Source organism: Toxorhynchites rutilus, chromosome 2 (genome assembly GCF_029784135.1).
Source record: "Toxorhynchites rutilus septentrionalis strain SRP chromosome 2, ASM2978413v1, whole genome shotgun sequence".
NCBI lineage: Eukaryota > Metazoa > Arthropoda > Insecta > Diptera > Culicidae > Toxorhynchites > Toxorhynchites rutilus.
Genome location: NC_073745.1, coordinates 116,514,351 through 116,530,213, shown reverse-complemented (window position 1 = coordinate 116,530,213; position 15,863 = coordinate 116,514,351). Strand labels below are relative to the sequence as shown.

The 15,863-nt window shown below is 36.1% G+C and overlaps 1 protein-coding gene across 10 annotated transcripts in view; it reads right to left on the bottom strand.

Moving 5' to 3' along the window:
- The window catches only part of LOC129765355 (uncharacterized), a 180,440-nt gene that overhangs the window by 97,451 nt on the left and 67,126 nt on the right, over window positions 1–15,863 (bottom strand). The gene's annotated exons all lie outside the window — the stretch shown is intronic.

Here is a 15,863-nt window from a genome sequence, read left to right as displayed (position 1 = left end):
GGTGGAGGTACCCACTTGTAATTACCTTTCGGCACGTAAGCTGGGGCTCTGCTTAGCCCAGATTACCGAGCAGCAGGTCGCCAGGCTTCCGAGGAAAATAAAATAAACAAACATTGGCTTTCGCAGCTTGGCATCGTCATTCGCATCGGTATCCGCACCAGCTCATATTTTAGTTCACTTTACTGTGGCATTCAAACGATTTCAAAAATTAGAGCGCACCCAAAGTTGTGCGGCCGCTTTACCATTTCTTCTTTTCACTCTCGTTTTAGTTACTTAACTGTGTTTCTATGGTTCATGTGTAGTACTTCGAACGACGCAAGCTGCCAAAGGACATATTTTGCTTGCTGTCAGCTGTGTCAAGAATTCAGGCCTCGTGAGCAGTTTCTTCTGGTGGAATTCATTGCAGCCGGGTTACCACTCTTCACGGGCTCAAGAAATCTCATTCCTTCGTGCTGTGAGGTAATCCTGAATTGTTCTATTTTCAGCATTACATGTTGACCTAGTTTCGTTCGTAGAGGTATTCGAGTCAACGTCCGACCACAATGCTTAGTTGAATATTCTCACTAGTTTTATTGAGTTGTCCGGAAAGTTTATGCAATTTTTAGGATAAATTGAAAGCATCAGTTTCACAGCTACATAGAGTAATTCAAAATGAAATCGTCTTAAACATGCAGATTTTATAAACATGTATTTTTGATTTAATTCAAAGTTTGTATTCCGTTTGGGGTGGAGGGAATATGAGTTTTCCACAACAATTGGGAATTTTTCGACTCAAGCGTATCGATTTTGTGAGAAAAATCTTTGATAATTAATTTATATCTCAAAAACTATGAGTCGTACCGAAATAGTTTTTAAGAAAGAGTTTTAGAGTATTGAAAAAAATATACACCGAGGAAAAAATTAGAACTCTTATTTTCATTTACAAAAAACAACTTAAATTCTCAATATCTGAAATACGTATTTTTCAAGCTTTTTGATTTGTTTTTTATATAAAATAGAAGTTATGTGAAATTTAAAACAAAATGGGTCCAAGATGGTAAGACTATTTTTGACGAACTTTGTGGAACATCGAATTTTTATAATTTTTCGAAACATGGAATTTTTGTATGTTAACCCTTTCACTACGGCAGTGTGCTCCGTCGGAGTGCTTCCGCTGAACGGAGCACTGCGCCGAAAAGTATCCATATCGCACTGGTGTGATTGATGTGCAGTCTCACCCTGACGTCGTCTATAGGCGACACTCGTAGCGAAAGGGTTAACAAACAATTTTAGCCACAAATTATGAATTCTGATGTCATTCAAAATAAAAAAGCTCATTATCAATCTCCTTCTAAATGCACCCATTCTCGAAATACTTAAAAAATATATTTCTAATTTATTATCTTTTTTATAGTAAATAGGCTCTTTAATATGTTTGTTATGTTATACCATCATGTTCGTGAAATTTTATGAATTTGTACAATTTCCAACAACAACAAATACATAATTATGGTAAACATGTATGTTTAGGAGTTACGTTGAAAAACATTTGAAGACATGTGAGTTAATACAAAACGTAACGATTTTATTTATTTTTGACGTGGGACTACGTCTAACCGGAGAATATAGGGGGTAAAATGAAAACCTAAACACAGAACATGCAGGAAGAAATGAAATGCTTATGCCGCAATGCTTATAACTCCAACATTTCTTACTGGATCGAAACGATGTTTGCATCAATTGATAGGGAATATTTCTACGAGTCTATCGCAATTAATAAAATGTTATTTTTCATTAGATAAACAATCGAATAACTGTAAAATGTTAAGCGTTATCTAAACGCTCTAACTGACTCGTTTTGATTGGCCCGATGTACGGTTTCCCTAGCACAACCATCATAACCAAGTAGCCTTGGAAAAATCGGCATTACAAATTCCACGAAAGTATGGAGACTTTTGTTCTCATCGAAATGTGTTCCCTAACACAGACTTCAAAACCAAGCAGTTTTGGAGAAAACGACATTGCAAATACATGAAAGTCGAGAGTATTTTTGATCCGACTGAAATGTGTTTACCTAACACAGACTTCAAATCCATGGAGCGTGGGGAAATTGCCATTGCAAATACATGCAAGTCGAGGGCATTTTTGTTCCGGCTGAAATGTGTTTTTTCTGAACCAAGATGTCTGAGGAAATTGGCATTGGATATTCATGCAGGTAGGGGCTATTTTTGTTCCGACTGAAATATGTTTCCCTAACACAGACTTCAGAATCAAGGTGTCTGGGGGAATTGGCTTTGCAAATAAATGCAAACTGCGAGTACTTTTGTACTCGCTTGTCTTTGTGCAGACTAAAATATTGTTGATTCATGCAAGGCGGGGATATTTCTGCACCCGCATATTTTTTTTGCACTCCGAAAAGTGTTTTCCTAACACGGATTATAAAAGCGGGTTCGAACACAACGCTTTGGCTCGGTTATTCAAGATTGCATTGAAAGATATGCCTCCATATCTTCTGCTCACCGAATTTCTACGCCTACCATTTGACGACTGGGCAAAATGTTGAGACCCATTTACTGCGATAACGCTTAGTAATTAAACAATATGTGTTCGACGTACATGTCAAAATCGAAACTGAATGCCTGAAGTTCATCAAATCAAGAAAATTCACGAGAGATGCTAACTTCAGAGGAAAATGTAAAATAAAAACATTGCTTGATAATTCTTTCATTCACATATTTTGTCCAAATGTATCAATTAAAAAAACACCTTTCCGATCTATTAAGAAATGTTTGAGTTATAAGCATTCGAAATGCACCCGTGGTCGAGTGGTTAGCGTCTCACATTATCATGCCGGGTGTTCGGGTTCGATTACCGTTCTGGCCGGGGGATTATTCGTCAAAGAAATTTCCTTCGATTTGCACTGTGGTCACACGTATTCTAGAGCTTGCCCCTCAGAATACATTCAAGGTGTGTTATTTGGCTTAAGAAATCTCAACTAAGTATTAATAGATGACGCTAGTTGATGCATACGTTGAGACGGCAAAAGTTCCACAGGGAACGTTAACGCCATTCAAGAAGCATTCGAAATACGGGTAGGGTTAGCACACAAATCGGCAGAACAAATGTATGGGAACAAGATAATTCTTCCAGTTTTCATGAATTTAAACCGTTCAGAGATTAGCGAATTGTATAGCATATCAAACAAATCTTAGAAAATTTCCGATTCGATTGGTATGCAAATCATGAGAATTTGTTCTCAGTGGAAATAGTTATTAACGTTAGCTTTATTTCATAAAAACGTGACCTGTTTTCTGATTTGGCACCCTTCACGAAAGACGTAGTTCTACGTCAAAAAATACGTGTCTAATGTTTTGCGATGAAGAACAACATTACCACATTTGCCGAAAATCTGAGGACCACTATATCGGTTTGGTATGTAGTGGTTGTATAATCTCACAAAGTTATGCATAACTGCTTTTTCAAGTACAAAATAATTGCGACTAGTACGACACACATGTCGAAATTTATTAAGACTGCAATTTCGAAACGTTATCTTAGCTTTAGTATCATTGATAGGCATAGTTAGTATGATTTTGACGATGTTGATGGTATCCACGTAAAAACTCACAGTGCTTTAGTAGGAAAACGAGAAACAGTGTTATTTATTTATTGTAAGGTGCGAAAAGATGCAAAAGTCTGCGATGACGCAGACTTTTGCATCTTTTCGCCTTAGATTGAACATGAGAAAGCAGTACAACACGCTACGTATGAATGCCAAAATGTCTAATTTCAAACGTTTATTGTTCAATCATCTCATGATGGATTGATGAGATTTTTGCGTCAATCGATTTTTTTCCCTTATCGAAAATTTTGGTCACCCTATTTTTGACAACATGGAAATGAGTGCTCTATCATATGTAACAACTTTGTCGAAGACAGTTTTGGTCTAGAGAACAACTGTCGAGCTCTAGAGGCTAAATTACACTTAAATGCACTTCCTGGACCATTGGCAGTGGCCAGGTGATGTAAAAGGCATAACATAAAAAAAGGCCATACGCCAAATTTAGAAAATTTGCCAAGCTAACGCCAATTTGAATGAAAAATTGGCTATTTTTCCAACAAAACTCACCATTCAAAACATCATAAAAAATAGAATAATTGAGATATTAAAAAACGGCTACGTAATAATTTAAACGATTTGTTTTTACCTTTTTAAATACCAATTCCAGCCAGATCGGTCCACTAGATTCTGAGAAAAATGAACCACTAGTTTTAGAGAGGGCAACCACGCGTCTAGCTGCCAACAGCATAATAATCACTATATTGGCATCCAAAAAATTAAAAAATACATCTTTGAACATAACCCAACCAATCACCAAAATATCCCAACACAAACTTTGATTTCAACATTCGAAAAACAATCACGAAAATCCGTTATGTTTCGACCTTCCAGAGTAGGTCCCCCTTAATTTACCCCATTTACCCCACTATTATGCTGTACTGGAATTAATACGCCATTGCCCTATTGCTCGAAATGCATACACATAGAACAAATTTAGCCACATGTAAGCGGACACTGTGTAGAGAGGAAATATAGCAATTCAAGCCCCACTCGATGGTAACCAGCAAATGAAAATTGCGGTATAGGAAAAATACGATAGAACTGGCATGCGATCGCGGAACACACACAGGATTTCACATTGACGGTTTCAAGGGACAACTGTATACACTAAACTACTCCATCGGAATTTATTTAATGACGTTTCTTCGCTAGTAGGGGTAGTGGGGGCAAATTGGTCATGGGGGGCAAAGTGGTCACCTGCTTGTTTGGTAGTATATCTATTGACTATAGATGCCGTATTGATAGTCACCTTATGTTTGAAGAATTTAATGACTTTTGAGTCACTCTGTACTTCACTAGAGCTCTCGCATGTCAAAATACAAATGAAAACAGAAATTACTCTCTCGATAGCCATTCGGCCGTAGTTCGGTGCGCATGGTATCTAAGGAATTTTTCATGAAATTTAGTTTATTCAATCTGATATGTTGGACAAATCATCAGTTTGGACGACTGTTCACATATTCTAGGAGAGGTCAACAGATATTTTGTTTAATCTCACCGATTAATTAGCATAGAAATTATTTTGATGTTTGGGGGCAAAGTGGTCATAGGTGAATAACAACTTACAATGTTCTGTTTACTAAAGCTGATATACCTCATCACATTCTGCTCTTGAAGAAGATCCTTTTTTGGTTTTGACCCTGGATAAATATGCCACTTCAACTAAACCAAGCCTCATTATGCGGAACGTTATGTGTTTCTTACTACGTTTTTGTATGCAAGAGAAAATTAAAATTGAGACTCTAGGTGAACAGACCAAGCTTATTTCATACATGTACCTACTGTAACAAATATAATTAATACAAATTTGGACGAAAAAAACGCATAAATCTCTCCTATTTAGCTTGATATGTGTAGGTGACCACTTTGCCCCGACTAGGTGACCACTTTACCTCCAAGCAAAAAAATATGTGGGCGCTGGAAATGGGCATATTCCTTAGGGTTACCACTTTGCCCCCACTTCCCCTAATCGTAGTCAACTACAACGATGATGAGCAAGGTGCCCCGCAGTGAGGTGAATGAGTATTTTTTCAACCGTGAAGCACAAGCAACAGTAGTAGCTAGCAATGCCGTAACCAGTTAAATAAAGGTCAACGTATGTGTTTGTACCGTTTTGTCTCATATTCCGAACACTTAAGCTTTGATGGTCATTTAACAGTGTCTCAGTACTCAAAATGGTACTCTTTCACGGAATTAATTTGATTTTTGGATACAATAGAGCCTTCTTTTTCATTTGATTACAATAAAATTGATTTACAGATACATATTCATGGTAAAAAACTAAAAATATGTTTAATCACTTTTGTCTCAAAATCCGAACACCATTTTTGTCACTGACTCATATTCCGAACACTGTTGTCTCAAATTCCGAACAGCAAAAATGCATTTTTTTAAAATCATAACTTTTAAACTACTGGACCGATTCATATGATCGATATATCAAATTAAAGTCAATTAGCTAGTCTGGAAGAAAGTTATGCACGCAAAAAAAAAATTGGATTTTACTTTTGTAATTATTGATTGTTTTTGTTTCTTTTAGTTTACATGATTCACTAAATTCACATTTAAAAATGAAGTGTTCGCAATTTGAATCACACTCCGAACTCTAATTTTAATGAAGATTTCTGTATAAAATGTCATTTTATTTCATCCATTTATTGTAGATTCTTTCCATCTTTCCATCATTAACACTTAACACGAAAACAACAAACGAAATAGTTGAAAAAAACTACAAAAACTGAAAAATTAACGATGCTTGTTTTTTAAAAAAATTGCAAACGCAAATATTTTATCATTGATTTTGACTGTCACTTTTTTGCAAATGCTTAATATTTCAAATTAGAGGCTGTATCGATACCTGTAAATGATGTTAAAATGAAGGGTATAACCCGAAGAATTTCAGGGTTTTGATTATTCGTTTATGTATAACATTAAACTTCAATAAATTTACATTTGAAAATGAAGCGTTCGGAATTTGAATCATGTGTAGAAACTAGATTCATATTTCGAACACTACTGCAATATAAATTTTAATGTAGATTCCTGCATAAAATATAATATTTTTCACCCATTTATTGTAGGTTGATACATTCTCTAGCACTTAACATAAAAACAACAAACAAAATAGTTGAAACAACTACAAAAACTGAAAAAAGAACGATATTTGCTTTTTGCGGAATTTGCTAACGCAAACATTTTATCATTGGTTTTGACTGTCAGTTTTTTGCAAATGTATAATATTATTAATTATAGGCTGCATCGATACCTGTTAATGATGTCAAAATGAAGCCTATACTTCAAAGAATGTCTGTGTTTTCAATTATTTATAACATAAAAGTTTAGTAAATTTACATTTAAAAATTAAGTGTTCGGAATTTGAGACTGTTTGGAATATGAAACAAAACGGTACTTTGCTCCTGTCGCGTGATAATCGAGCGAATTGACTACCGCGCTGAATCCTGCGTAGTTCCCTAGGAACCGACATTGAGACAGGTTATTGGTTAGGAGAGCGTTGATCACTGGGTCTGAAATGTGACTACTTTCTAGTTAAATTTCTGACTATTTTCTTTTTTTACAATAAATATCTTTGGGAACTGTGATCAACGTGATATGATAATTTTCTAGCCAACAAAGGCAACAAAGTGGTCGTGTCCCGGACATAGCCCTCTTTTTGTCCACCACTCTTGAGAAAAATCAGTGATTGTTTCCGAGGCTGGAAACTTGTAAGAGCTTTACTTTAATCTGGTTCACAACTCTGTTTCATGACGGGGCCGTTATCCACAAGACCGATGTTACATGTTACGTATTACAGAAAACTTGTTAATTAAGAGTTTTGGTACAGAATCATTGGTTCATTCATCACAATCTGTGCCTGCTACAATTAGTTTTCGCGTTGCACAATTCTAATAAATTCTAATAAATAAACCCGTAAAAATATTGAGTTAAACGAGGATTTTTTTTGGAATGCATCGAAACATGGATGCAATGTTTTTTTGTTACCTTTCCAACGAAGGAATTTTTTGCTGAAAAATTCCAGAGAGTTCGAAGGAAGCCGGAAACAGTTGGCGCAAAGGGTTATGGGCCGTGTTCGGGGTAAAGACCGAGTAATGGTCAGAAGGAAGAGTGAGACAATGGTCTCTGTTGCGTAACGGTTAACGGTGTAACGGTATTGCGTATTGCGTAATGGTGTCTATCTTGTGTAACGGGTGAGTCATAAGCAGTGGGTCTAAATTCATGTCACGCGCCAGAGAGAGAAAGACGAACAGCTGTATGTGGTTTTGTTCTCCTCTTCATGGGTGTTTTTCGGCCAAATAAGTGGACCCCAAGGTGGTCCAGACCATAATGGCGAGAGTGCCGGGAATCGTGAGGAAATTGGAAGATGATTTGTCTAATTGATTCACCCCTCAAACGCCCATTGGATGGACTTATGAAAATGCAATGAAGAATTGAAATAAAAAAAACTTTTCTACCGAATATGTTTTCATTTAGTACCGCTACTTATGACTTACCCATTATCCTAACGGTTTATCTAAAGAATGATATTTTCCGCTTCTATCGATTTTCATTTAAACATTGTGATGGTTTTCATATGTGTTGTAGAAGTGTTGCTTTCACTCGGTTACAAACAGCAGCGGTGCTCTTATATGTTCCCAATTTGCAATGAACATTAAACTCTTCTGCAGCTATGTCCACATCGCAGGTGCTCTGCCACTTGCGGTGGATACTTGCATAAATTCAGCCCAGCACACCGGTGACGAGCAATGAGAAAAGAATTGTACTGTGCATTGGCAGTGAGCTCTCTCAGGTGACACACCCCCATTCTAATAACTGTTGCACGTAGCTTGACTTCGGCAATAACCGGCTGGCAAAGATATGCAATAGGTTTTGTACTTCTCACAGTATGGAAGCAAAACTGAGTGTCCTTCGCACCGAAGTGTGCTCCTTCTTACGAGAAGGATGAATGGGAAAAAGGGGCAAAATCCTCCGGTCAAACCTCGTCCTGGGATTAAACACACAACCAAACCGAGGATGTGGTGTGAGAAGGTTACTTTGGGAGGAATATATGAGTTTTTGTTCGGGGGTACACATCTATGCTAATTTGGTGCAATTGTTTTAGATGAGAGCCAGCAAGATACATCCATTGGAAGCTTTGGTCTCGGTGTTTAACATGTTTATTTATTGATTTTTCGGGCTTAATGTGAAGTCTCTGTCCGGCACCGAGAGAGTACTACTGTGAAGTCAATTGCAGGTTTGTATCTGACATAGGTGGATGTGATGTTGGCTTATAAAACATTTTTATTCAATTGTATAAAATTCAATTTACAGCATGCATTGTTCTGGAAACAAGAGCATTGTTTACGAGTAATCCTATCAGTTGATTGAAGCTGTTGTGGAAGTCCATAAAAGTCAAACAAAATTTACCACCGCCATTTGAACACATATTATGAGGATTGTTTACCATAGAAGGTGAACTATCAAAAGCATAATTTCCTTTTCTGAATTAAAATGTCATTGTCCTGGAGTGTCTGTCTAATCTTCGTGGGGAACCCAACGGCGATTATGGCAAACACTCATTAAGGCAACGTGTTTTCTTGAAGAGTCAATCGAGACATCTCGGTTACAAACCAAATTGATCCCCAGAGTAAAATACTCCCATAAAGACGTCTGTGGTTCACGTTAATGAATTCCCATTAGTTTCCCCGGATTGTGATTCGACTTTCTACCAGACATAATCTCGTTCCCACTCGATTGACCCACTGTATTGCGGCGGCGTTCACAAGGAACCATTCCTTGCGAAACCAAGTATGTGTGCAGCAGCAGATAAAGCAACAAAAACAATTTGCATTAAGGAACACGCAATAATATTCGTTATGTATGTGACTCCAGTGGGTTGTTATTTTAATTTAATGCTCTGATTGTTTGAAATGTGTTACGGTTCCTTTCTCGCGACCAGTATCTCCCGCCACAATGTATGGCTCGAGTGTTTTGTTTACTTCCCCAACTCCTGAATCGCTCTCGTTGTTCCAATCGGAGTGTTCTTCGAGGTAATGTCTCATCCAGTTGGAGGTCGTAGGTGAATGACATCATAATATTTTTTTCGGAGTGGGGATAATAATCAACAGCAGCTGAGTACTGCAACAGTGTGAATCCAACGTGAATCCGTGAATCAGTGTGAATTTAAATGACTCGATCATCCATGAAAGAAATTATAAGCAGAGGAAGGTTGCCCTATTCCGACCGGTGGCCCGGAGCCGAACGCCCCTTTGATCTCGGAAATGAGTAGTGTCAAATGAAAGGTGAGCGATTTCAAAGGTCGATCTTATTTTGTATTTTTTTATTCGACACAAATTTTGCAGACGCATTCTCTATGACCGAAAAAAACCATTTGTATCAAATTTGTATCATTTGTTGAGAATAGTATAAAAGAACAATGCTTGGAAATACAAAAAAAAAAATCAGAAACGGTTGGTTCAATTGATTTGGTGTTTTCCGCAATGTTTTAGGTTATTATTTGGGCTATATGGAGAAAGTTAAGTTACTGTTAACAAATGTTTTATTTTTATTCCCGATTTTATGGAAGTACGCATAGTTTGGAGTCTAATAGGTGCAAGGAAAAGCTTTGCTAAATGCTACCGTTTTTAACATTTAACAGAGATTTTAAAATAAAATTTACTGAACATTCTCAACTTGTGGTTATTTTCGAATGTTTTAAGAGTCTCTAGGTTTACTAGAAGTAATTTTTCCTAAAACAGTAGAACATTTTCGACTGCAATTACATTCCAAACGCTCCCAAAAACAACGCTCCAAAGAGCACTCAGAATATCTGAGAGTCTGAGAAAGCCTCCATAATTCAAAACATCATCATCATTACACCAATAAATCAGAACAGAGATTTTACCTGAATTTTCCCCAGGAATTGTTCATATCAATATTGCAGCCAAATTAAGAAAGATAGAATTTATGTGTCAAAGAACAATTTGTAGAGCAAATAGAGAGCTTCAATTTAATTGATAGAAACTATCTAGTTTAATATAATTTTTAGGATAAAATTAATAATTACGCATAAAAAATTATTAACATTTAAGTTTTTCACTTCCAAAATGTTATTAAAATCCACTAATTTAGATGTTACACTACTATATCCTTTGCTAAATTTTCCCATCTTTCAAATGAAAGCAACAGAATTGTCTTCCGTAGCGTACTTTTTAGTGTAGAGCTAGTTTGAGGCAACAGAGTCCAAAACAAAAAAAAAGTTCTATAACTCTTTCATTGTTGAATTTTAACATATGCGTAGAAGGATTTTTTTCATCAAATATGACTGTCTATCACCTCCTGAGAGAATCTGGATAAAATATTTTTTTTCATATGAGAAAGGTGTTTTCTGACGTTAAGGGGATGAATCAAAAATTGAATTTTTCTTTTCTATTCAACAAAAGAAAAATACATGCAAAAAAAACGAATAAATTTTTTTTTACTCGATTATATACAGGATTTGATTATATACAGTGAAAAGAAATCAAAAACTGTATATAATCGAGTCCGCCCTGTAATGAAAATGATTCATAGCAATTCAAGTAAATAAATTATAAGTATAGGAAATAAAGATTCAATAGAGCCAACCATTCTTCAAAAGTAACTCAATATTGCTCTACTTTTGGAGCCGTATTAGCTTTGCAGTAATGTAAATCTTGTTTGATTATAATATTGATTTAACAGATCTTTATTAACTGTGTTTTGCATTTCTCTCCATTTTTTTCAGGATTCCATTTTTGTTGGCTTGGTTTTCTACCGCTAACACTTGCATTATAATATAACCTTCATGTACAGTTTGGTATAGAACAATTCCACGCTAAATCAACTGGTCGTCGCCTCGGCTCATTCCGAAATTTTGTTTCAAATTTCATACATACGTTGTAGGCTATCGAATCACTAGTTTCACTGTAATTTTTTTTATAAGGGCGTATTTTTTAAATCATTGGCCTTTCTTAGAAACCCGAAAACAAAAAAAAAAAAATAATAAGAAACATTGGCTTATCTATTCAACTCAAAAACTGAATTTGACGGATAATGTTGCATGGACAATCTCAGGATAATTTGTATTTTTTTTTTCAGAAACTTATTAAATGCCAATACTTTACAAAATAGTATTTTGGCAAGGAGAGTAATACAAGCAATCGACTCTATATGGAAAGCTGTATAAAGATTATTATCTTGAGACTAGTCGTTCTCGAGATATTCTGTAAGTCATGGTTTTGACATTTTTACACAATTTCAACAACATAGTCATAACATGTATTATCTACTAGCTGACCCGGCAAACTTCGTCCCACCGAAAATTTGTTTTTTTTATCAATACCTTCAAACATTCACGTTTTCTTACTATGAGTAAGTTCATGGGACCAATCGCAGAACTGTTCATTGATTGATCTTCTATTCGACCTCGTTGAATTTATCTTTTACTATAAAATTCCTAGTATTTCTAACAAAATTCATCATTATATTATCAGATTATTTTCAGACACAATTCTCGTTTAAGATTTTTCAACATCTTGCAAATAATATATTTCTCCGTTACATGGAATAAATGTTTTATACAGAAAATATGATAGAATGAAAACAGCCCTAAATCGTACAATTCCTTCCTCGAGTTTTGCTCTTATCAACACATTCGGCGATCCTTTTTTTTGGTATAGATAGAAGAAGATATGGGAGTGCGTTTCATCACATTAAATTCCACTTCCAGTTTCGATGTTTCCGAAAAGTTTCAATTGTCATGTTTGGTTGGAATATTTTTGGTTGAAATATGTGTAATATTTTTATGGGACCCCCTTTCCATTACAGAGGAGGGAGGGGTGTCATACCATTATAGAAACATTTCTCATACCCAAAAACCCTCACATCCCAAATTGTGCTTGATTAGTTCTCGAGTTATGCAGGAGTTTGTGTTTCGTTTGTATGGCAGCCCCCCTAAGGGACCACCGTAAAAACATTTATTGCAACAGTGTTTATATACAATATAAAACTACGCTTCTGATTGAACTTTTATAGAGTTGTTTATTCAAATCATAGTGATTTTCACTGTTACCGAAGGTTTGGATTATGTATGCCTAAAACACGTCCGGATTCAAAAAGTAAGCTTAGTTCACATTTAATAGTAAATAAATACTTTATCAATATCTTTATCTATATTTTTTGAATTAGAAAAAAATGTAGGTTTCATTGTTATTTGTAGGTTTTATTGTAGGTTTTTTGTAGGTTTTATTATTTTTCCTAAAAATTTACAACGAATTTTTATGTTTTCAATGTTTTTAAACTACTCTTTTTTTTAGTTTTAGAAAAATGTACCCATAGTGGAATTAATTTAATGTATCAATTGAATTCTAAAATCGCGTTTTATTTTTTTTTAGTTTTATTTTCAAAATTTGTATTTTTTAAGGATCTCACAAAACAACGTGTTTGAAGTAAAACTGGTGCAATGGCAAAAGTGTTCGGTTTCATAGAACGAATACTACAGCACTGTCCATGTTTGCATAGGTGACTTAACCACCAACACCACTCAGTGATGAAACATGCTTTTTTCTTGTATTCAGCTGAATAATCATGACTGGAAACAATTTATATTGATTAATCTGTCTCTATTCAATAAACATTAACAGTCAAAAGTGACCCGGAGGGGTTATATGATTTTTGTTATTTTAATTCAATAGGAAAACACAGTTGGCGTTTACGTCAACCATGCATATTTGGGCAGAGCAGTATGAGAGTTTTATTTTGGGTTGATCAAAACATTAATGTTTGTTATGTTTTTGAGGTAAAATGACAAAAACTTCTAAAAATCAACATTGATTTTTTTTTTAAATATTCCTGAAACTTGCGGAGAGGGTAAATGTGAGGTCACAGTGGTGAATTATCCCAGTTAAAGAATGTAAGTTCGGAAATCAGAAAAAGTTTTAATATGCATTGTTTAGGAGTATATGATTGTTTAGAATCTGTAATAGTTGATTTCATGAAGAAGCGTAGAAGTCCAATCCTGAGAGATTCTCGATTATCACCCTAACCCTGTAATTAATGCTAAAGGAATACATTTAATTGCGTAAATTCAGTTTCATCCACCAGAATAAAGAAAAGGCCAATCAGCGAGTTCTGTAATAGAACAATTCTACGCCAAATTAACCGATCAGTTTAAACAATTTCGGAGCCTTTCGTTTCACATGTTCTACTATACCGCAGATTAAGTCTGGTACCAAGTGGTCATCGAATAGCTAAAGAATTTGTATTCGGCGACAAAGATCACTCGTACATCTTTTATCTTTCGGAAGTGATCTTCATACCACTGCGTTCAGGTGGCAAAAAGGCATTAATGCTCTCCTTTTTTTGAAATTTTAATCCTACAAACCAGTGCAGATACAGAAATGATGTAATGCAAAAATACAAAAACTCTCTCTACTCTCAGATGGCATGAAAATCGACACGACGCCTCGACTGAACAAAATCGCACGACTTTGTGCGATATCTATCTTCCTGTCTCTCTTCGTATTGAGCAATACAGTTTTGCCTGATATCAGCAATTTCTCGGTTTATTTGCCTCTAGCCTTGAAAAAGGCCAATTTTGCTGAACTAAACACTCGGCCTTGAGAAATGTCATTAGTAAAACTTCGCTGCCGTCTGGTCGGCCTGATGCATCGTGAATACTGTGGAATCGCGAATTGCTTGTTTATTCTCAGAAATTGAAAACTGATGGAACCTAAATTACAAATTGCAAAAAATAGCTAATGTTTTCTTAGGTTTTCGTTTTTGTTACACAAAATGGATAAAAAAGTAGGACCAGTAGGCTAACCAGAAGAGATAAAAAATAATAAGAAAAGAGATAAATTCTGTCATTTTACCAGTTTTGTGTATTTCAAAATAACCCTCCTTCTATTGAACTTCCGCGTTTGTGTTAACAAATTTCTTTGCTGCCGCACTACATAGGACGAAATCCGACGAGCGACCAAATACACTGTTTTTACCTTGATCAAATTGAGCAACCGCCCTGAACTGAAAACAGATTTGGGGAAATTTTTCAACCAAAAGACTGTCGTCGAGTCAGCGTAGCCACCTTTACCTTCTATTGAATGAAAAAACAGGAAATCGTAGGCCGTTGCAATTTAGGGGGTTGGGCTAGGACCATCTTTCCTTAAAGTGAAGAAACGTTTCTTGTTTTTACGTAGCTAAAAAGTGGTAGCTACCTGTAAGGTTTTTCAAACTAAGTAACGGAGTCTATGATTTTAGTCGAAGTTGTTATATTGTCTTAGAAGTTCGTAAACACCAATGAGTGCAAGGTACGATAATGTTTCGAGGTAGAGTTTCTCTATGACACCTAAAAAACCGAAACCTTAAAAAACTAACCGTTAAAAACAAAAGAGAGCCTTTGCTAAATTTTGCCAAATAAGCCAGCGACACCCAGAAACTCGCATTTGCCATTTTCACGCACATATCTCAGCTTCACTCCACCGTTGACAGTGCAAAAATGTCAACGCCAAGAGAAAGCATAACCGTGGCGGATAACCCTTGAAGGATTTGTGTTTGGCTGTGTGTTAACTTTTCAACACTTTTGCAGCTAATATTCTTTCCGGTGTAAAATGGGTTTTTGCGCTGCCACCTCATCATTTTCCGTTTCGGTGCATCACTGTGCTGCAATCCCTGGCAGCCTGTTCCGAAAGAGGAAAACATGGTCGTGCAGTTGTGCGTTGTGCAGATAGATGTTAACACACTTTTGCTTACATACCGAATTAATGTGCAGCTTTGTGCAGAGCTTGTATCACCGGTAGCTGCGGATGGATATTATTTTTTGTTTCGCCGTCCAGGGAATAGCTTCCACCCAAGTGCTGAATAGGTGTTTTATGTGACACACGTGGCGTGCTTCGTGCCTGCAGCCCCGTGGTGGAGGAATGCCACATTTGGTGATAACTTCTCGGTGATTTGGCTTTGTTGGAGTGGTTACTGTCGCGGGTTGTTGATGGTTGGGTAACATAGTTGCCATCCTGGCGAAGGTGAAGGTTGCCCATAAATTAGCGAATGCGAGTGGTTTTCGACGCATGAATGCTTTAATTAGAGCTAGAATACCGGTGGATGCATTGTGGTCGAAGTCTGGTGGAAAATAGCTCTTAAGTATTTAACCATATTGAACAATCTCTGAAGAATCAGTTGTTGAAACCACAAACCGCTCATTGGTAAGTAATGCGAGCTACTAATTCGTAACATTGAATGAATGGAGCTCGAG